Source organism: Rhinatrema bivittatum, chromosome 9 (genome assembly GCF_901001135.1).
Source record: "Rhinatrema bivittatum chromosome 9, aRhiBiv1.1, whole genome shotgun sequence".
Classification (NCBI taxonomy): Eukaryota; Metazoa; Chordata; class Amphibia; order Gymnophiona; family Rhinatrematidae; genus Rhinatrema; species Rhinatrema bivittatum.
The window spans coordinates 245,928,167-245,946,022 of record NC_042623.1 but is presented as its reverse complement, the minus strand read 5'-3'; the positions used below and the strand labels follow the sequence as shown (position 1 = coordinate 245,946,022).

Here is a 17,856-nt window from a genome sequence, read left to right as displayed (position 1 = left end):
CCAGGGGGGCATGGTTTTGGATCGGGGGCGTGTGGGCGGTCTGGGGGCGTGGCCGAGTGCCCCGACACAGCGGCTTGTGTCGGGGCCTGCTGCGCCGGCGCGTGTAAGTTACTACTGCCCGGAGGCAGTAGTAACTTTTCTGATAAAGATGGGGGGGGGGGGGGGTCTAGATAGGGCTGGGAGGGTGGGTTAGGTGGGGGAAGGGAGGGGAAGGTGCGGGGCAGGGAATTTCCCTCCGAGGCCGCTCGCGCAGGGCTCGGCGCGCGCAAGTTGCACAAATGTGCACCCCCTTGCGCGCCGACCCCGGATTTTATAAGATACTGGACACAACGCATCTTATGAAATCCAGCGTACTTTTGTTCGCGCCTGATGCGTGAACAAAAGTACGCACACGCGCTCTCTTTTAAAATGTCCACCATATGTTTCAGCACAAGTGTATATTTGTAATGGAGGACCATGCATGGTTTCTCTACCTATTTTATAAAATTAAGCACATATAATTTACATGGGCATTAATTATAATAATTTTGATTTATTACCCTCAGTATTTGTATTAATTATAACAATGCAGACATTATAACCCAGAGTTAAATTCAGAGGCAAGTATTTTATAAAGCACTTTACTCGAGTAAGTAGGATTTTGTAAATTGCTACAATATATGCCATTAAATTCTCCATAGGAATTACTTGCTTAAGTGCACTTTACTCAGGTAAATGGCTTTTAAAAATTTCTATGATAGTATGCTACATTTAAGCATGTAACTCCTTTGAAAATTATTTCCTTTTTGTGTACTTTCTTGCACACATTCTTGGAATCACCAGCTCAACGTTGTGTCCAGTTCACTCGGGTCTCCCGCCCAAAAGACTACAGACAAAAAAAAGGCTAGTGCAATTTCAATTGTGCTAGTTAATTAGCAGGTGTAAAAGTGAATAGAAACGTTTGGGAATTATTTGCATATATCACTTACAAAATAGCAACGTGCATGTTAATCTGAACCCTTCTTGGAATATCTCTAAACCATTTCTTTTTTCCCTGTTAACATTTATGTGCAACACTGCAAGTATATGCATGCTCCTGACATTTATAAAATGGCATATACTTCTGTACATGCTACTCATGTGCATATACACTAATTTTGCATGCATAACCCCTATGTAATTCTTTGAAAATTACCTCCCAAGGAGATAATTTTTAAAGGAATTAAATATATAAATGTAACAAACTATTGTGGCAATTTTTAAAGAGCCATTTATGCAAGTAAAGTGCATCTATATATGAATATCCTATGGATCCTTCAATGGCCTACATTGTAGCAATTTTCAAAACCCCACTTATATACATGTGTAAAACACAATTTTAAGCATGTAAATGCTTTTAAAAATCAGGCCCTATAAAGTGAATTTTAAAAGTCCGACATGCTCTAAAACTGGGAGATACAAAAATATATTGCAACATCGCATGCTGTGGATTTTAAAAGCTGCACGAGTACATGCATACTTGCCACTATGCGTACAAATGAAAAGTTGCCAAAAAGAGGCGTGGGCATGATCTGGATAGGCATAGGGATGTGAATCATTTTTCTAATGGATGAAAATATTGTACGATATTTTCTCATCTGTCAGGTATCGGGGGGTGTCCCCGAAAGTGATAGGAAAACCCCACAAAACTTTCGAGCGGTTTTCTTATTGTTTTTGGGGGGGGGGGGGAAACGGGAAGAAAGGGCACACAAACAACCCTCAAACGCACCCTGACCCTTTAAATCGAATTATTTAGAATATCCCACCCTCCCAACCCCCCTAAAAACTTTTCTAAAGTACCTGGTGGTCCAGCGGGGGTCCCGGGAGCGATCTCCCGCTCTCGGGCTGTCGGCTGCCAGTAAACAAAATGGCACCAATGGCCCTTTGCCCTTACCATGTGACAGGGGCTATTGGTGCCATTGGCTGTCCTCTGTCACATGGTAGGAGCAATGGACGGCCGGCGACATCTTAAAAAATGGCCCAGGCCATCCATTGCTCCTACCATGTGAAAGGGGCCGGCCAATGGCACCGATAGCCCCTGTCACATAGTAATGGCAAAGGGCCATTGGCGCCATTTTGATTAGTGGCAGCCAATGGCCCGAGAGTGGGAGATCGCTCCTGGGACCCCCGCTGGACAACCAGGTACTTTAGCAAAAAGTTTGGAGGGTCAGGAGAGTGGGGAATTTTAAATAATTCGATTTAAAGAGTCAGAGGGGGGGTTTCGGCTCGGGACAGCCCATAAAAAAAGTGTTCAAAACCACAGGAAATGAAGATTTCCTGCAGTTCTACGAACCTGATACCGGAAACGAGTCCAGTACTGATTCACATCTCTAGTGGGGAATGGTATATAGGAAATCAGAGGTCCAAAGCAAATTTTATGCCCTGGCTTATACTTTATTATGGACAACATATGTTCAAAACAATAGGCCTTTTAGCATATGGACCACATACAGATCATGACTTTACAAATATAGAATCTGTATACCTTTAAACATTATTACCATATATCATATTCAATAGAAGATAAACACCTCATATCCACATTCATACTTTACCCTTCATTCACACCAACCATACCATATGTCACACACATCATACCCCATACTTAAAATATACCCCACCACATATTTAAAACATGAAACATAAGAACATAAGAAATTGCCATGCCGGGTCAGACCAAGGGTCCATCAAGCCCAGCATCCTGTTTCCAACAGAGGCCAAACTAAGCCACAAGAATTTGGCAATTACCCAAACACTAAGAAGATCCCATGCTACTGATGCAATTAATAGTAGTGGCTATTCCCTAAGTAAACTTGGTTAATAGCTATTAATGGACTTCTCCTCCAAGAACTTATCCAAACCTTTTTTGAACCCAGCTACACTAACTGCACTAACCACATCCCCTGGCAACAAATTCCAGAGCTTTATTGTGCACCAAGTGAAAAATAATTTTCTCCGATTAGACTTAAATGTGCTACTTGCTAACTTCATGGAATGCCCCCTAGTCCTTCTATTATTCGAAAGTGAAAATAACCGAGTCACATCTACTCGTTCAAGACCTCTCATGATCTTAAAGACCTCTATCATATCCCCCTCAGTTGTCTCTTCTCCAAGCTGAACAGCCCTAACCTCTTCAATCTTTCCTCATAGGGGAGCTGTTCCATCCCTTTTATCATTTTGGTTGCCCTACTCTGTACCTTCTCTGTCGCAACTATATCTTTTTTGAGATGTGGCGACCAGAATTGTACACAGTACTCAAGGTGCGGTCTCACCATGGAGCGATATAGAGGCATTATGACATTTACCGTTTTATTAACCATTCCCTTCCTAATAATTCCTAACATTATGTTTGCTTTTTTGACTGCTGCAGCACACTGAGCCGACGATTTTAATGTATTATCCACTATGATGCCTAGATCTTTTTCCTGGGTGGTAGCTCCTAATATGGAACATTGTGTAACTATAGCATTGTGTAACTACAGCAAGGGTTATTTTTCCCTATATGCAACACCTTGCACTTGTCCACATTAAATTTCATCTGCCATTTGGATGCCCAATCTTCCAGACTTGCAAGGTCCTCCTGTAATGTATCACACTCTGCTTGTGATTTAACTACTCTGAATAATTTTGTATCATCCGCAAATTTGATAACCTCACTCGTCGATTTCCTTTCCAGATCATTTATAAATATATTGAAAAGCACAAGTCCAAGTACAGATCCCTGAGGCACTCCACTGTTTACCTTTTCCACTGAGAAAATTGACCATTTAATCCTACTCTCTGTTTCCTGTCTTTTAACCAGTTTATAATCCACAAAAGGACATTGCCTCCTATCCCATGACTTTTTAGTTTTCTTAGAAGCCTCTCATGAGGGACTTTGTCAAACGCCTTCTGAAAATCCAAATACACTTCATCTACCAGTTTACCTTTATCCACATGTTTATTAACCCCTTCAAAAAAATTAATCAGATTTGTTAGGCAAGACTTCCCTTGGGTAAATCCATGTTGACTGTGTTCCATTAAATTATGTCTTTCTATATGCTCTACAATTTTGAGAATAGTTTCCACTATTTTTCCAGGCACTGAAATCAGGCTCACTGGTCTATATTTACCTGGATCACCCCTGGAGCCTTTTTTAAATTTTGGGGTTACATTGGCCACCCTCCAGTCTTCAGGTACAATGGATGATTTTAATGATAGGTTACAAATTTTAACAGATCAGAAATTTCATTTTTGAGTTCCTTTAGTACCCTAGGATCATACCATCCGGTCCAGGTGATTTGCCACTCTTTAGTTTGTCAATCTACCCTACTACATCTTCCAGGTTCACAGTAATTTCATTCAGTTCATCTGACTTATCACCCCTGAAAACCATCTCCGGAACTGAGGATCAATTTACGATTATTGCCCTCAGCCCCCTCAGGCAATAGTAATGGTTGATTTTGAAGAGAATCATTATTGCATTTTCCTGCAGCTGATGCTAAATGGGCCCACAACAGATGGGTTAGCTGTATTGCAGGACTACAAATAAATTGGCTCCTGGGTGACTGATGGCACTGGATAAATTAATCACACTATATAAGCCCAAAAAATTTTTACTCCAGAACCTCCAAATCATAGATCAAAACGCAAAAAGGTAACTGGTATTCATTTTATCATCAATCTAAATACAGAACCACATAAGCAATTAATAATCCATATTGTTTGTATATATGTAGGAACTCTGAACTAAGTGAGTTTGTCAAGCATACAGACTCATTTTTAAGTGTACAGGTCCAAATTGCTTTATTAATCAAAAGGTCAATTTTTTTGGATTTTTTGTTATTAGTTTATCATAAAATTTTTCTAGACCCAAACCGATACTTGTCAATAAATAGCACAAAATAGTTACTCCATATACTGAACGAAACTGGAATTTCTAAGCACGAACTACTTTGCAACAATTTTGTAGCTCTTCTATTATAAATATCCCGAAAAAATACTCATCTGTTGTAAATGTCCCGACACGATCGTGTTTTGGACCGACCTGTTCCTGCTTCAGGGGCAACGGCACATCTAGAAAAGCTAGGGTCTCCAAAGTAACATTCTTACGGTTCCATTTGATATCCGTTCCTTGTATCAGCAGTCAGCGTTGTCGGCCGCAATTCTATTCAAACCATGGCGAATCCTCCGGTTTAAATACGCACGCCGAAAATGAGGCAAGTCCAGTCTTCAATTCGGTCGTTCTCAGATTTAAATATGCACACTGGAAATAAGGCTACGACGAAGTCCAGTCTTTGATTCGGTCATCCTCCAATTTAGATATACACACCGAAAATGAGGCTACAGCAAGTCCAGTCTTCAATTCGGTCGTCAACCATTATACAGAACAACAAAACAAGTCTCCCAGCAGGTCGTATGTTAGGCGGGGTAATATAAACTCCAATGCTTGTTAGAAACCATACAATCTGTGCTTATCACACAGCACAAATGATTTGTATCAACAACTAAAAAGAACAAAGAAAAATACAGTCTGGGATTCAAACCAGCGAATTTGTATCAGAAACTAAAAAGACAAATACAATCCAGGACTCAAATCAGCAAATACCAGTTTATTTTATCATTGAGTCCCAATGGATCAACAGAGCTTAACTGGTGAATCCAGAAGTGTTCCCGGCGATTTAAATAAGTCTGAATATCGCCCCCACGGGTGTTTTTCTGTGCCTGTTCTAAGATTGACCATCTCAGATCTGTAAATTGGTGACCCAATTGGGTGCAATGTTGGACTAAAGGTGCAGTGAGCTTGCCGGTCTTAATGCAGCTGCTGTGCTCAATGAGTCACGTTCTAATCTTCCTTTTTGTGCGACCAACATATACCTTGTCACAGGGGCATTGAATCACATATACAACACACTCTGAGTCATAATTGGTCAAAACAGATTGTCGTACCACAATTGTAGAATTAGGTAAACTCCATTGTGTCACCGTTATTGCCAAGCCGCATATGTCACAATGTCCACATACTTGATGCCCCCCTGTACTAGGGGACACATGTGTGGATTGAAATGCAGAGTGTACTACAAGGTCACGAATGTTAGATGCTCTGGAGAATGCAAATCTGGGGGTAGAATCAAAAACACTATGAAGGGCAAGTATTTGCCAATGGGATTGTATAATTCTCACCACCTCTTGACTGCGAGAGGAGTAACGTAAAACACGTCAACTCCTGATTGTAAGGAGTTGTTATTACAGTACCAGCAAAGACCTTACAATCAGGAGTTGACGTGTGTTTTACGTTACTCCTCTCGCAGTCAAGAGGTGGTGAGAATTAAACAAGAGCCTGTTAAGCGTGACATCCACGGCAGACCCACGGCACAGCCCCCCCCCTCACCTTTCTACAGTGACTCCAGCTCCTGGTTCCTCCTCGCTGGCAGTGGTGGGCCGTCAGCTCTGTCCTCGGACCTCCCCGGTGCCTCCGGCCCTGCCACAGTCCCTGGCATTCCTGGTCCAGCCACCACTTCTCAATGGGCCTCTCTGTATGGCCTGCGGAGAGATGTTGCTACTCGCGCCACACCCCTCCCTAGGTGTGCACGTGCAACATTGATGTTTAACTAGGGACCACGGCGGGAACTGAGCCGTGGCCACGGATGATGATGTCAACATTGTTACAGTATTTAAGTACAGGCTCCACTCCTTAGCATTGCCTTTGCAACAGGTCTATTCGCTGGTCAAGTACTCATTGCTTCTCAGAGATTCCTCTCATCCATGTGTTCCTGTTCCTTATCTGTTCCTGTAGCCTTCTTCCTGCCTAGCTCCATTCATTGGATTGCCTACATGACTCTCACTCTGCTTCGCCTAACCATGCCATTGACTCTCTCCAAGCCTGGACCTCTGCTTCATCTGACCACGCCATTGACTATCTCCAGAACCAGACCTCTACTTTGCCTGACTACACTATTGCCAATCTCCAGACCCAGACCTCTGCTTCACCTGACTACACTATTGCCTATCTCCAGACCCAGACCCTTGCTTTACCTGACTCCGCTATTGACTATCTCCGTGTTTAGACCTCAGCCTTGCTTGCCACTGCCTCCGGATTGCCGCCAGCCCTGACTCAAGTCTATTTCTCGACACTTCTCTGGCTTACTCTCTGGATGTGGTTTATTCAGGCTTTGGCCTGCTCTTGCTTGAGTGCCCCTGTCTGCCTCCATTCCATTCACGCTCGAGTTTCCAGGACACAACCTTGTCCAGAGTAAGACTGTGCCATCTCTCACCTGCTGTGTCTGGGCTGAACCAATCTCTACCTCTATATACAGAGGTACACCTAAGTCCTGCTGGCCCTGGAACCCAAAGGCTCAACCCGCAGGGAACGATGGCTGGTATAGGTGAAGCTCCAGCGGCCTCTGTCCATCAGTCCTCTCGACTTACTGACAGTGGGGACCCCAACACAGACTAATCCAGACAAGGAAAAGAAACCAGATGGGACTGAAGGCAAGGTTCGGGCAGGCAATAGGAACAAGGAGGACTGCTGGCTGGACAAGCTTCCTGAGACTAGGAACAAAGATTCATGATCTAGGAACTTGAAACAAGACTTTAAAAAGAAGGAAGGACTCTGAGGACTTGAACCCACGTAGACAGAGACTTGGCCAGAAACTCAAGACACTGGGCTGGAGATAAGGAAGATAAGGACTTGGAACTTGAAGATGAAGACTTCAATTGGACCACTGGAAGCAAAGACTTCAATATGCGGAGTACGACTAGGACTGGAAATGTTGAGACACAATACATCAGGAACTCACTGGTGATGACTGGAACAGGAGAACACTGAAGACATGATGAAAGACCAGATGAAGACCTGGCAGGAACCAGGAAACCAAAAGATCAGAAGAGCTCTTGTGAAGAAAACAGGAAACAGACTGAATGACCCATTCATAGGGATCCAGGAAGGATGTCATCAGGAGGGGCCAATGGGTCTTTTCCCACAGCAGTCCCTTTAAATTGTGAAGAGGGGCGCACACCTAGGGAAAATGAGCAGAGAGAGGGAGCAACAATGGCAGTGTTCAGCCGCAATGGTCAGTGACTGCATCTCTACTGCTGCGGGGAGCAGCTGCCAGGCTCAGCCAGTGTCAGGCCAGCAGCGTTTCTTTGCCACATGGCTCAGTGGTAGCAGTGATGGTCGGCAGCATCTCAAGCTTGCACAACAGGAAGTGATTGTAATGATGGCATCTCACTGCCCCAGGGAACAGTGGCAGCATTGCTCAGCAGTGTCTGCAGTAAGTGAGCCACTCGCGGGCCTGTCCCATGAGCGTATATCACAACACCCCTTTTAGTTTTTTTTCTTCTTGTGGTTTTTTTCTGTTAATTTAATTTCAATTAACTGAAAATAATAAAAATCAAACAATTAAAAAACATACACAACAAAAAAGATACTGAAACAATACAAATTATTTTCTGCACACATCCCTACAAGTCAGTTGCTCTACAGTTGTTAAAAACAGAACCCTAAGTTTTTCAGTTCAGAATTGAATCCTGGCTGACATTTGCCAATTATTTGCAGCATCATTAAGTCTCAATCTACTTCAAAACAGAAGTGGTACTTTTAGTAATGAAAATATTTTTCTAATAAATCATTTTTTTTTAAATTCTTTAAGCAAATCTCTTGCAATGCTTTTGAATTTCCAGTAGTCTTCTTGGCACTAATTACCTCACACCCACAGGTCCTAATTTGTTTTGGCTATGATGTAACAATTGATCTCATACCACATGATACAATCAGATCCCATTCCTTGTGGCTTTATTTGAAGCACTTTTGCAAACATGACTGCTCCCAGGGGAACTTCAGAAGAGCAACTTAAAGAATTTTTTAATACAATGACAATTAAAAAAAAAATTGGTTGAAATATTACTGTTTGTCATCTGCCTTTTTAAATATTAAATGATACATCTTTCTTATAAAAAAAAAATCAGACAAGATAAAATTCTAACTTGAGTCCTTTGTATATGATACATATCAAAGTATAAAGTTAAGCTGTACCTGACTTGCTATTGAAATATTGCTGATGGTGCTTTATTCTTATTCTCTGAATGCTATACACATTTTTTGAACATATTCATATAATACTGTGCACCTAAAGCTTTTATTCCCATAGGTCTTTTGAGAGACTCTCAACGTTATTTAATTTGGGGGCTCTACCTCTAACATTTCAACTCTCTGATTTCATAAAGCTTATGAGTTGTAACTCTTTGATTAAACTAAAGTAAATGTACCAAGTGGAAAAGGATGGTATGTAACTCTTTGTTTAGTTTTTATTGTAATGTGACTTGTGATACAGCCGAACAATTCATCCTACTTGTGGTTAATTTTTTGTTAGAAAAAGTACATGGTGACTTTTTCATGATTGTCCCTGAACATAGTCAATACTCAAGGTACAAATAACTTCTTCTATATGCTGTCATGTTAAAAGCTGGAGAAAATGAAATACATTGTATCTACTGCAAAATGAATCTCTTTTGGAGAAGGCCACATACCTAAATTTATTCTATTAAACTCACCATAATTTCTATCCACTTTTAGTAGACAAAATACTTTTTACTGCTATTTTTCAAAAAGAAACATTAGTTTTGAGTCTAGCAGATGACTTTTGCAGGACCTTTGACTGCCTAATTGTTATTCTCCTTGCTGTTTTCATGAGTGGTTTGTGAGCTAGATATTTGGGGGAAAAGGAACTGTTCCTATAAAAACAGATGGTGTTTTGTTAGCTTTATTTAATACACCATCGGGAACAGTAACACCATGCAAGCAAATACAAACTGATTTAGATTTTTTAAAAAGTTTATTGTTATTCATTCAGGTTTAAATATATCTACTGAAATATCTCCTTTAACTCTTCGTGACAAGATGCAAGGACATATTGTATTCTAACAAAGACTCAAGCTGTATATTTTGGGGTAGATTTTAAAAGAAGCGCGATCAGCCTACTTTTGCTTGCGCATCAGACTCAAGCAAAAGTACGCTGGATTTTAGTAGATACGCGCGGAGCCGCGCGTATCCACTAAAATCCCTGGATCGGCGCGCGCAAGGCTATTGATTTTGTATAGCCGGCGCGCGCCGAGCCGCGCTGCCTAACCCGTTCCCTCCAAGGCCGCTCCGAAATCGGAGCGGCTCGGAGGGAACTTTCCTTTGCCCTCCCCTCACCTTCCCCTCCCTTCCCCTACCTAACCCACCAGCCCGGCCCTGTCTAAACCATCCCCTTACCTTTGTCGGGGGATTTACGCCTCCCGGAGGGAGACGTAAATCCCCGCGCGCCAGCGGGCCTCCTGCGCGCCGGGCCGCGACCTGGGGGCGGGTACGGAGGGTGTGGCCACGCCCCCGGACCGCCCCGGGCCGTAGCCACGCCCCGTACCCGCCCCCAAAACGCTCCCGACACGCCCCCGAAACGCCGCGACGACCGGGCCCACCCCCCGACACGCCCCCGACACGCCCCCCTCCAAAACCCCGGGACGTAAGCGAGTCCCGGGGTCTGCGCGCGCCGGTAGGCCTATGTAAAATAGGCTTACCGGCGCGCAGGGCCCTGCTCGCGTAAATCCGGGCGGATTTACGCGAGCAGGGCTCTTAAAATCCGCCCCTTTGTGTTTAAGCAGATATTATACATAATGGGGCGGATTTTAAAACGAGCGCGAATAGCCTACTTTTGTTTGCGCTCCAGGCGCAAACAAAAGTACGCTGGATTTTAGTAGATACGCGCGGAGCCGCGCGTATCTGCTAAAATCCTGGATCGGCGCGCGCAAGGCTATCGATTTCGTATAGCCGGCGCGCGCCGAGCCGCGCAGCCTACCCCCGTTCCCTCCAAGGCCGCTCCGAAATCGGAGCGGCCTCGGAGGGAACTTTCCTTTGCCCTCCCCTCACCTTCCCCTCCCTTCCCCTACCTAACCCACCCGCCCGGCCCTGTCTAAACCCCCCCTTACCTTTGTCGGGGGATTTACGCCTCCCTCCGGGAGGCGTAAATCCCCGCGCGTCAGCGGGCCTCCTGCGCGCCGGGACGCGACCTGGGGGCGGGTACGGAGGGCGCGGCCACGCCCCCGGGCCGTAGCCACGCCCCCGTACCAGCCCCCAAAATGCTGCCGACATGCCCCCCGAAACGCCGCGACGACCGGGCCCGCCCCCGACACGCCCCCGACACGCCCCCCTCGGAGAACCCCGGGACTTACGCGAGTCCCGGGGCTCTGCGCGCGCCGGGAGGCCTATGTAAAATAGGCTTCCCGGCGCGCAGGGCCCTGCTCGCGTAAATCCACCCGGTTTTGGGCGGATTTACGCGAGCAGGGCTCTGAAAATCCGCCCCAAAGTGTGGGTACAAAAGAAAATGCTTTTCATTCACGTCTATTTCTTTCTTTGCTGATAGACCATCTTGCAATGCTGAGAATGCTATTGGAAATGTATTAGTCCAAAAGAAAAAAAGAGACAAAATGAAAATAAGTATTGATACAGGAATATCAGAAGAAGGGTATCCCAAACTATAGAGACTCAACTTTTCTCCAGGACCTATACAGCTGCTAGAGCTCTGTGCTGTATTATAGAGATACAAAGGGCCCAATATTCAGGAAACCGGTGAGTTAGCCAGAAAAATTGTATCAGATATTCAGTGGGATCAACATCCCTCTTAGTATCCTCAAATAAAGTTATCCAGCTCACTTTAGTCAGATAACTAAACTTATCTAGACATCTTTTGCTATATTCAACAGGGCATTTTTCCCACTGAATATATGGGACAAGTTAGTTATCCAGCTAACTTTAGCCAGAAAACTTGTCCACTAACCAGCATACTAAATATGGAAATCATAGTACAAAGTCTTAAGGACCTAACTGTGTAATCATAGAGCTTACGAGAGAGAGAGAGAAGGAATATGACAGAGACATTGACATATTCAGAAATACATCAAAGATATAAATGCACCAGACATATTTCTTTGTGGAAAGATGGGAGTTGCATGGAATGGGCTCCCAGTGGAGGTAGTGGAGACATAATTGATAATGGGATTCAAGAAAGCATGGCAGAAGCACTAAAGATTCCTAGTTGGGAGGAAGTGAAAGAAAAATCAGAGGCCTATGGCATTGTGCCAGGAATGAAATTGGGCAGCCCAGATTGGCCTACAACCCTTATCTGCCATCACATTACATGTGTCTATGCATCCTTTCCTTCTGCAGGTATGACATTTTATGGTAAGATATATTCAGATCTTTGATTGCATTAGCAAATGGCAGGGATATTGTAAATTACCAGCTTCCGACAGATATCCCCTTTGAAACATCGCATCTCAAAATTTTGAAATAAAAATACACAAAAGATCTTTATAAGGGTTGAAACCTCTGTGTTGGGGTCCTGAAGTGGATCCTTGGGCCGACCGGCGAAGAGAGAGGGTCGGGAGGCAGACACGCACAGCCGGAGTCGAATCTTCACTTGGAAACCCGTGACCCCCCCAGAGGAGCTGTTGGAGCCCGGGTCGCTAGGACTTAGGTGGCTTCGCCCTGGAAGCCCGAGGTCCCCCCAGGAGGAGCCCGTAGGGACCCGGACCACTGGGACTTAGGAGAGTGGCTGGAAGTGGATGAAGACCCGACGCGGACCAGGATCAGGACAGGCCACAGAAGTCTGATGCGTGGAGACGGACCGAGGTCAGGATACCGGATCAGGCAGGCAAGCAGAGGAACTCAGGAACAGGCAGACGGGAGCAGGAATACAGGTACCGGCAGGCAGGATCAGGAACACTGGAACAGGCAGGCAGGATCAGGAACGTTGGGACAGGCAGGCAGGAACGGCAACTTGATACTCATTGCAAGGCATTTAAAAGGAGTCAGATGCAGAGTTAAATCCCCCTTGGCGTCTGACATCATTCCGGGGGCGGGACCGGCTTTTCACGCCAGAGGCCCTTTAAAAGGGTTCCCTCTGCGCGCGCAAGCCCTAGAGGTGGGGCCTGTATCTCCCGACGGCGTCTCCCTCGTGGGAGCGCCGCGGGCTAGGCCGCAGCGGCGAAACCGTGTGCCAGGCTGCCCCCCGGGACTGGAGCCGAAGCGAGGTAAGGGGCCGGTCGCAAAGAGCGCGACCGGAACCGCAACACTCTGTTTTCAGTCAAAGCTTCAAAAATCAATATAATAGTAGTATTTTTTGCAAAGTTTATAAGTCACTCCATTGTTTACCTTTTTCACAGTAGAAAAAGGGAAACGGAGTGTCTGAGGGATCTGTAGTTGGGCTGGTGCTTTTTAATATAAATGAGCTGGAAAGGGATACAACAAGTGAGATGATCAAATTTGCAGATGACACAAAATTATGCAGTTAAATCTCAAGCAGATTGTGTTGAATTGCAGGAGGACCTTGTGAGATTGGAAGATTGGGCTTTCAAATGGCAGATGAAATTTAACACGGACAAGTGCAAAGTGATGCATATAGGGAAAAATAACCCTTGCTGTAGTTACACAAGGTTAGGTTCTATCTTAGGAGTTACCACCCAGGAAAGAGAATGAGGCCTCATAGTGGATAATACATTGAAATTGTCGGCTCAGGGTGCTGTGGTGATCAAAAAAGCAAACAGAATGTTAGGCATTATTAGAAAGGGAATGGTTAATAAAACTTAGGATGCCATAATGCCTCTGTATCGCTCCGTGGTAAGACTGCACCTTGAATACTGTGTGCAATTCTGGTTACTGCATCTCAAAAAGGATATAGTTGCGATGGAGAAAGTGCAGAGAAGGGCGACCAAAATGATAAGGGGCATGGAACGGCTGCCGTAGGAGGAAAGGCTAAAGGAGTTAGGGCTGTTCAGCTTGGAGAAGAGACGACTGTGGGGGGATATGATAGAAGTCGACAAAATCATGAAAGTTCTTGATCAAGTTAATATAAATCAGTTGGGGAGAGGGGAGACCAGAGTGGATTGCTTTTTGAACAGGGAATTTGCTACTGGGGGAGGATTCTTTCAGTGCTGGGGGTTTGTAACTTGGGGTTTCATGCCCCTTTAAGCATTACTGGGGAAGGGAATGCATGTTCCTGTGGGCAGAAACACACAGACATTTAGAGCTTCTTCTAACAGCTGCATGCAGTGGAACTTCCCTTACTGTGGGACTCAATTACAGCAGTTTAGTGAATATCACAGGAACTAAATTGTGATAAAAATATACATTAAATGCATTTTAATGCACTTTAGTAAATAGATTTTCTAGATGGAGTATAAGTGTGTAGTGACTTCTGATTTATAAGAACATATAATATGCCATGCTGGGTTAGACCAATATCCCTTAAGCGAAGAATTCTGGCTCAAGTAGTGGCCAATTGGGTCACAAGTGCCACATAAATCAAAAAAGTAAAATCAATTTCTTGTTGCTTACTCCTAGGGAGTAATTCCTAACGTACTATTTTTGTTTGTTTCTTTATAACACTTCGCACTGAACTGGGGATTTCAAAGTTTTGTGCACAAAGGCTCTGAGGTCCTTTACCTGGGTGGTGATTTTTTTTTATATAGAACCCGATATTGTGTACCTGTAGTTGGGATAATCTTTCCCTATGTCTATCATTTTGTACTTGTCCACATTAAATTTCATCTGCCATTTGGATTCCCAGACTTCTAGTCTCGCTAGGTCTTTCTGCGATTCCTCATGATCTGCAGCTGCGCTCCCAGAGCCGCACCCTCCCGCAGCAGCGCTGCTCAGAAAAAAAAAATTACCTCAGTCTTTTCTTCCGGAGACTGTGTGCCTTGCTTAGAGGGATCCCACGAAGAGACCTTATGTTGCACTCAAGCAGTCAAGGACTTGGATACAGCCAGAGGAATCACACTCAGACTCTGCTGCAATGTCAGTGTGTTTATTTGCAGTGTCACACTTAACGCAATCAGGATTGGCAAACACAGTTGCATATACAAAGACTGCTCTCACTTAACCAGGCACTTCCCAGAAGTCTGCCTGTTCTCCACTCTCAGGGGCCAATGCAATACAGTGTGCTTAGCCAAGTGCACTGTATAACCCGCAGTCGGACGTGGGTTAAATAGGCGCTAATCCACCCCCTAATACAATAGGGGGATTAGCGCCTATTTAACGTGCATCTGACGTGGAGTGAATGAGATAGCGCTTATCACATGCAAATGCATGTAAATGAGGCTATTACTCATTCACTCCAAATGCAAAAAAATAACTGTGCTTCTCAGACGCATATTTATCGCTCAGCTATTAACGCCTGCCTGGAGCAGGCGTTAATAGCTCAGTACAGAAAAGCAGAAAAAACTGCTTTTCTGTACTTCTTTAAAAAGTAAAAAAGAAAAAAGAAACAAAAAAAAACCCTCAGCCGGCCGCATTGATGACCAATGCCGATATGCTCGGCTGACTTTTCAGCACCCACTTTCTGCCCTTCATTTTGTATCGGCCCCCCCAGTAAGTTACACACTAGGCACTTCCTCAAAGTCTGCCCACCTTCACAGTATCTCTTGAATCCCAGAAGTCTGCCTACCTTCACAGATCCATAGGCACTTCCCAGAAGTCTGTTTACTCTCTCCCAGAGAGAGGTCTGGAGCTCCTGATCCCAGATCCATGGGGCCCATCCTCTCCCCGCTGGCTCAGCAACTTATCCTCCACTGCACTGGACACACCCTTCAAGCACCGTCTGCCCAGCAGTGTCCCGCCCATAACCTTTCTCCCTCTAGGGGATTTAAAGGAGAAGGCTCCCAGCCTGGTCCTGCACATGCTCACAAGGGGACACTAGGGGTGCCGCTTCACAGTGTCATTCTACAATTTTATCACCTCATCCATTCCTCCCTTTTCCAGATCATTAATGAATATATTAGACAATACAAGTCCCAGCATTGATCTCTGGGGCACTCCGCCATTGACCTTTCTCCATTTGGAAAACTGACCATTTAGTCCTACCCTTTGTTTCCTGTCTTTTAAGCAATTTCCAGTCCACAATAAGAATGCCTCCTACCCCATAACTACGGCTGACTTTAGAAGGGTCTGGATCCAGGTTGAATCAACCACAGTGAGGCCCTGGAATACTGAAATTATAGTGTTGGGGATGGGGGGCTACCATTGTGGTGCAGAGCCCTCCAACGTGTGAGGCCAGGGCAGCCTCTCCCATTTTTACCTCCCTCACCTAATGATGGCACTGCCCATAACTTTTGAATTCCCTGAGAAGTGTCTCATGATGGATTTTGTCAAATGCCTTCTGAAAATTCAAAAACGCAATGTTAAAATCTAATCAAATTGTAAGGCAAGACTTCATTTCAATAAAACCATGTTGACTGCTCTCCATTAAGCCATGCTTATGTATGTGGCAAGTAATTTTGTTTTTAAAAATATCTTCTAACATTTTACCCAGCACAGACATAAAGCTCATTGCTCTATACCATGGTGAATCTCCAATGGAGCCCTTTTTAAAAATTGGCATTACATTGTAGGGGTTGGCAGCTGGAAATTTGGGGGGGGGGGTTCATATTTATTTGTGGGGTTTTTTTGGGGGGGGGAATCTGTATCTCCGTTTGGTGTACACTAAATTAAAACAATATGTGCTAAATTGAAAATAGCGCATGCTGAATCCATTTAGTGCTCACTATTTAAATTTAGTGCACATGATTTCAATTTAGAGTGTACTCATTTTTTACTGCATGCTAAAAATGAGTGTGCTCTAAAAACCAAACCTGAAGCAAATGAATGCACATCTTTATCATATTATGTGGGATCTCCTCCCCTCTATGATGTCCTTAGCTGAGAGTGAAATGTAGGAGATCCTTGGTGTTAACCAAAAAGGAATCACTGCCAGAAGCCCTCTCTCTCCTATTAGGTTTATATAAAAAGGGGTCCAAAACCCACCCAATCAAGAATCCCAGTGGAAGGGAGGAAGAAGGATAAAGGAAGGGAATGAAAACTATGGATATCAAAGGTAATACATTTATTTCTAACACCAGATATTCTGTCAAAAAATAATCATTTTTATTATGAAGATCAAACAGTATGTAACACTTAGGGCAGTGGTTCTCAACCCTGTCCTGGGGACCCCCCCAGCCAGTTGGGTTTTCAGGATATCCACAATGAATATGCATGAGAGAAAATGTGCATGTTATGGAGGCAGTGTATGCAAATTTTCTTCTCAACCATATTCATTGTGGATATCCTGAAAACACGACTGGCTGGGGGGGTCCCCAGGACAGGGTTGAGAACCACTGACTTAGGGGGTCATTTATCAAAGTGCTATATGGTGGAGAGAGAGAGAGAGTAAGAGAGAGAGACTCACCATGATGCCCTCACACTAGATAAATATTTATATCTCTATGGGAGGCCCACCTAGTAACTCGAGGTGAGGTTTAGGTATTAGTGTAGGGGATTAGGGGCCACTTTGACATTCAGAGTGAGATGTACGAACAGAACAGTGCTCTCTTGTGAAGATATGAGGACCTTCAAAGTGAGGAAACTCACCCAAAGATGAGATTTGTGCAATGTTCTCTCAACCTAGCTTGATGTTACCCAGGTAGAGAGTCCATCTCTCTCTCTCCCTCCCAGCTTGCACCAAAGGATGCAGTCATTGTGTAATACATATGTGTGCATGGACTAAAATACACTGAACGTGTGTACAATTTTATGTGCATAAGTGCTGCCTCTACCGCATAACTGGGGGAATTTTATAAGGGACATATGCTGATGCCATTACACATTTTCCCAGTTTGTTCCCAATTTGCCCAGATAAGGGATAGGTTATTAGCCTCCCTTTCTCCCTGTTAGCCCCAACCCTTAAAACCTTGCTGATTAGCCTAGTTCATTTTTTGTTTTATTAATTATACACCATCAATAGCAGTAGTAAAGTTCAATGGCAGAGGACCCCAGCATGTGCTTGCCTG

General features: G+C 44.3%; 1 long non-coding RNA gene across 1 annotated transcript in view; it reads right to left on the bottom strand.

Moving 5' to 3' along the window:
- Positions 1–15,532, bottom strand: part of LOC115098513 — a 28,187-nt gene extending 12,655 nt beyond the window's left edge. The window contains exons 1-2 of the long non-coding RNA XR_003858541.1: positions 15,480–15,532; positions 14,704–14,823 (exon numbers count right to left, since the gene is read on the bottom strand). This is a non-coding gene — a long non-coding RNA (uncharacterized LOC115098513). The remainder of the gene's footprint in view (positions 1–14,703; positions 14,824–15,479) is intronic.
- Between the last annotated feature and the right edge of the window lie 2,324 nt (positions 15,533–17,856).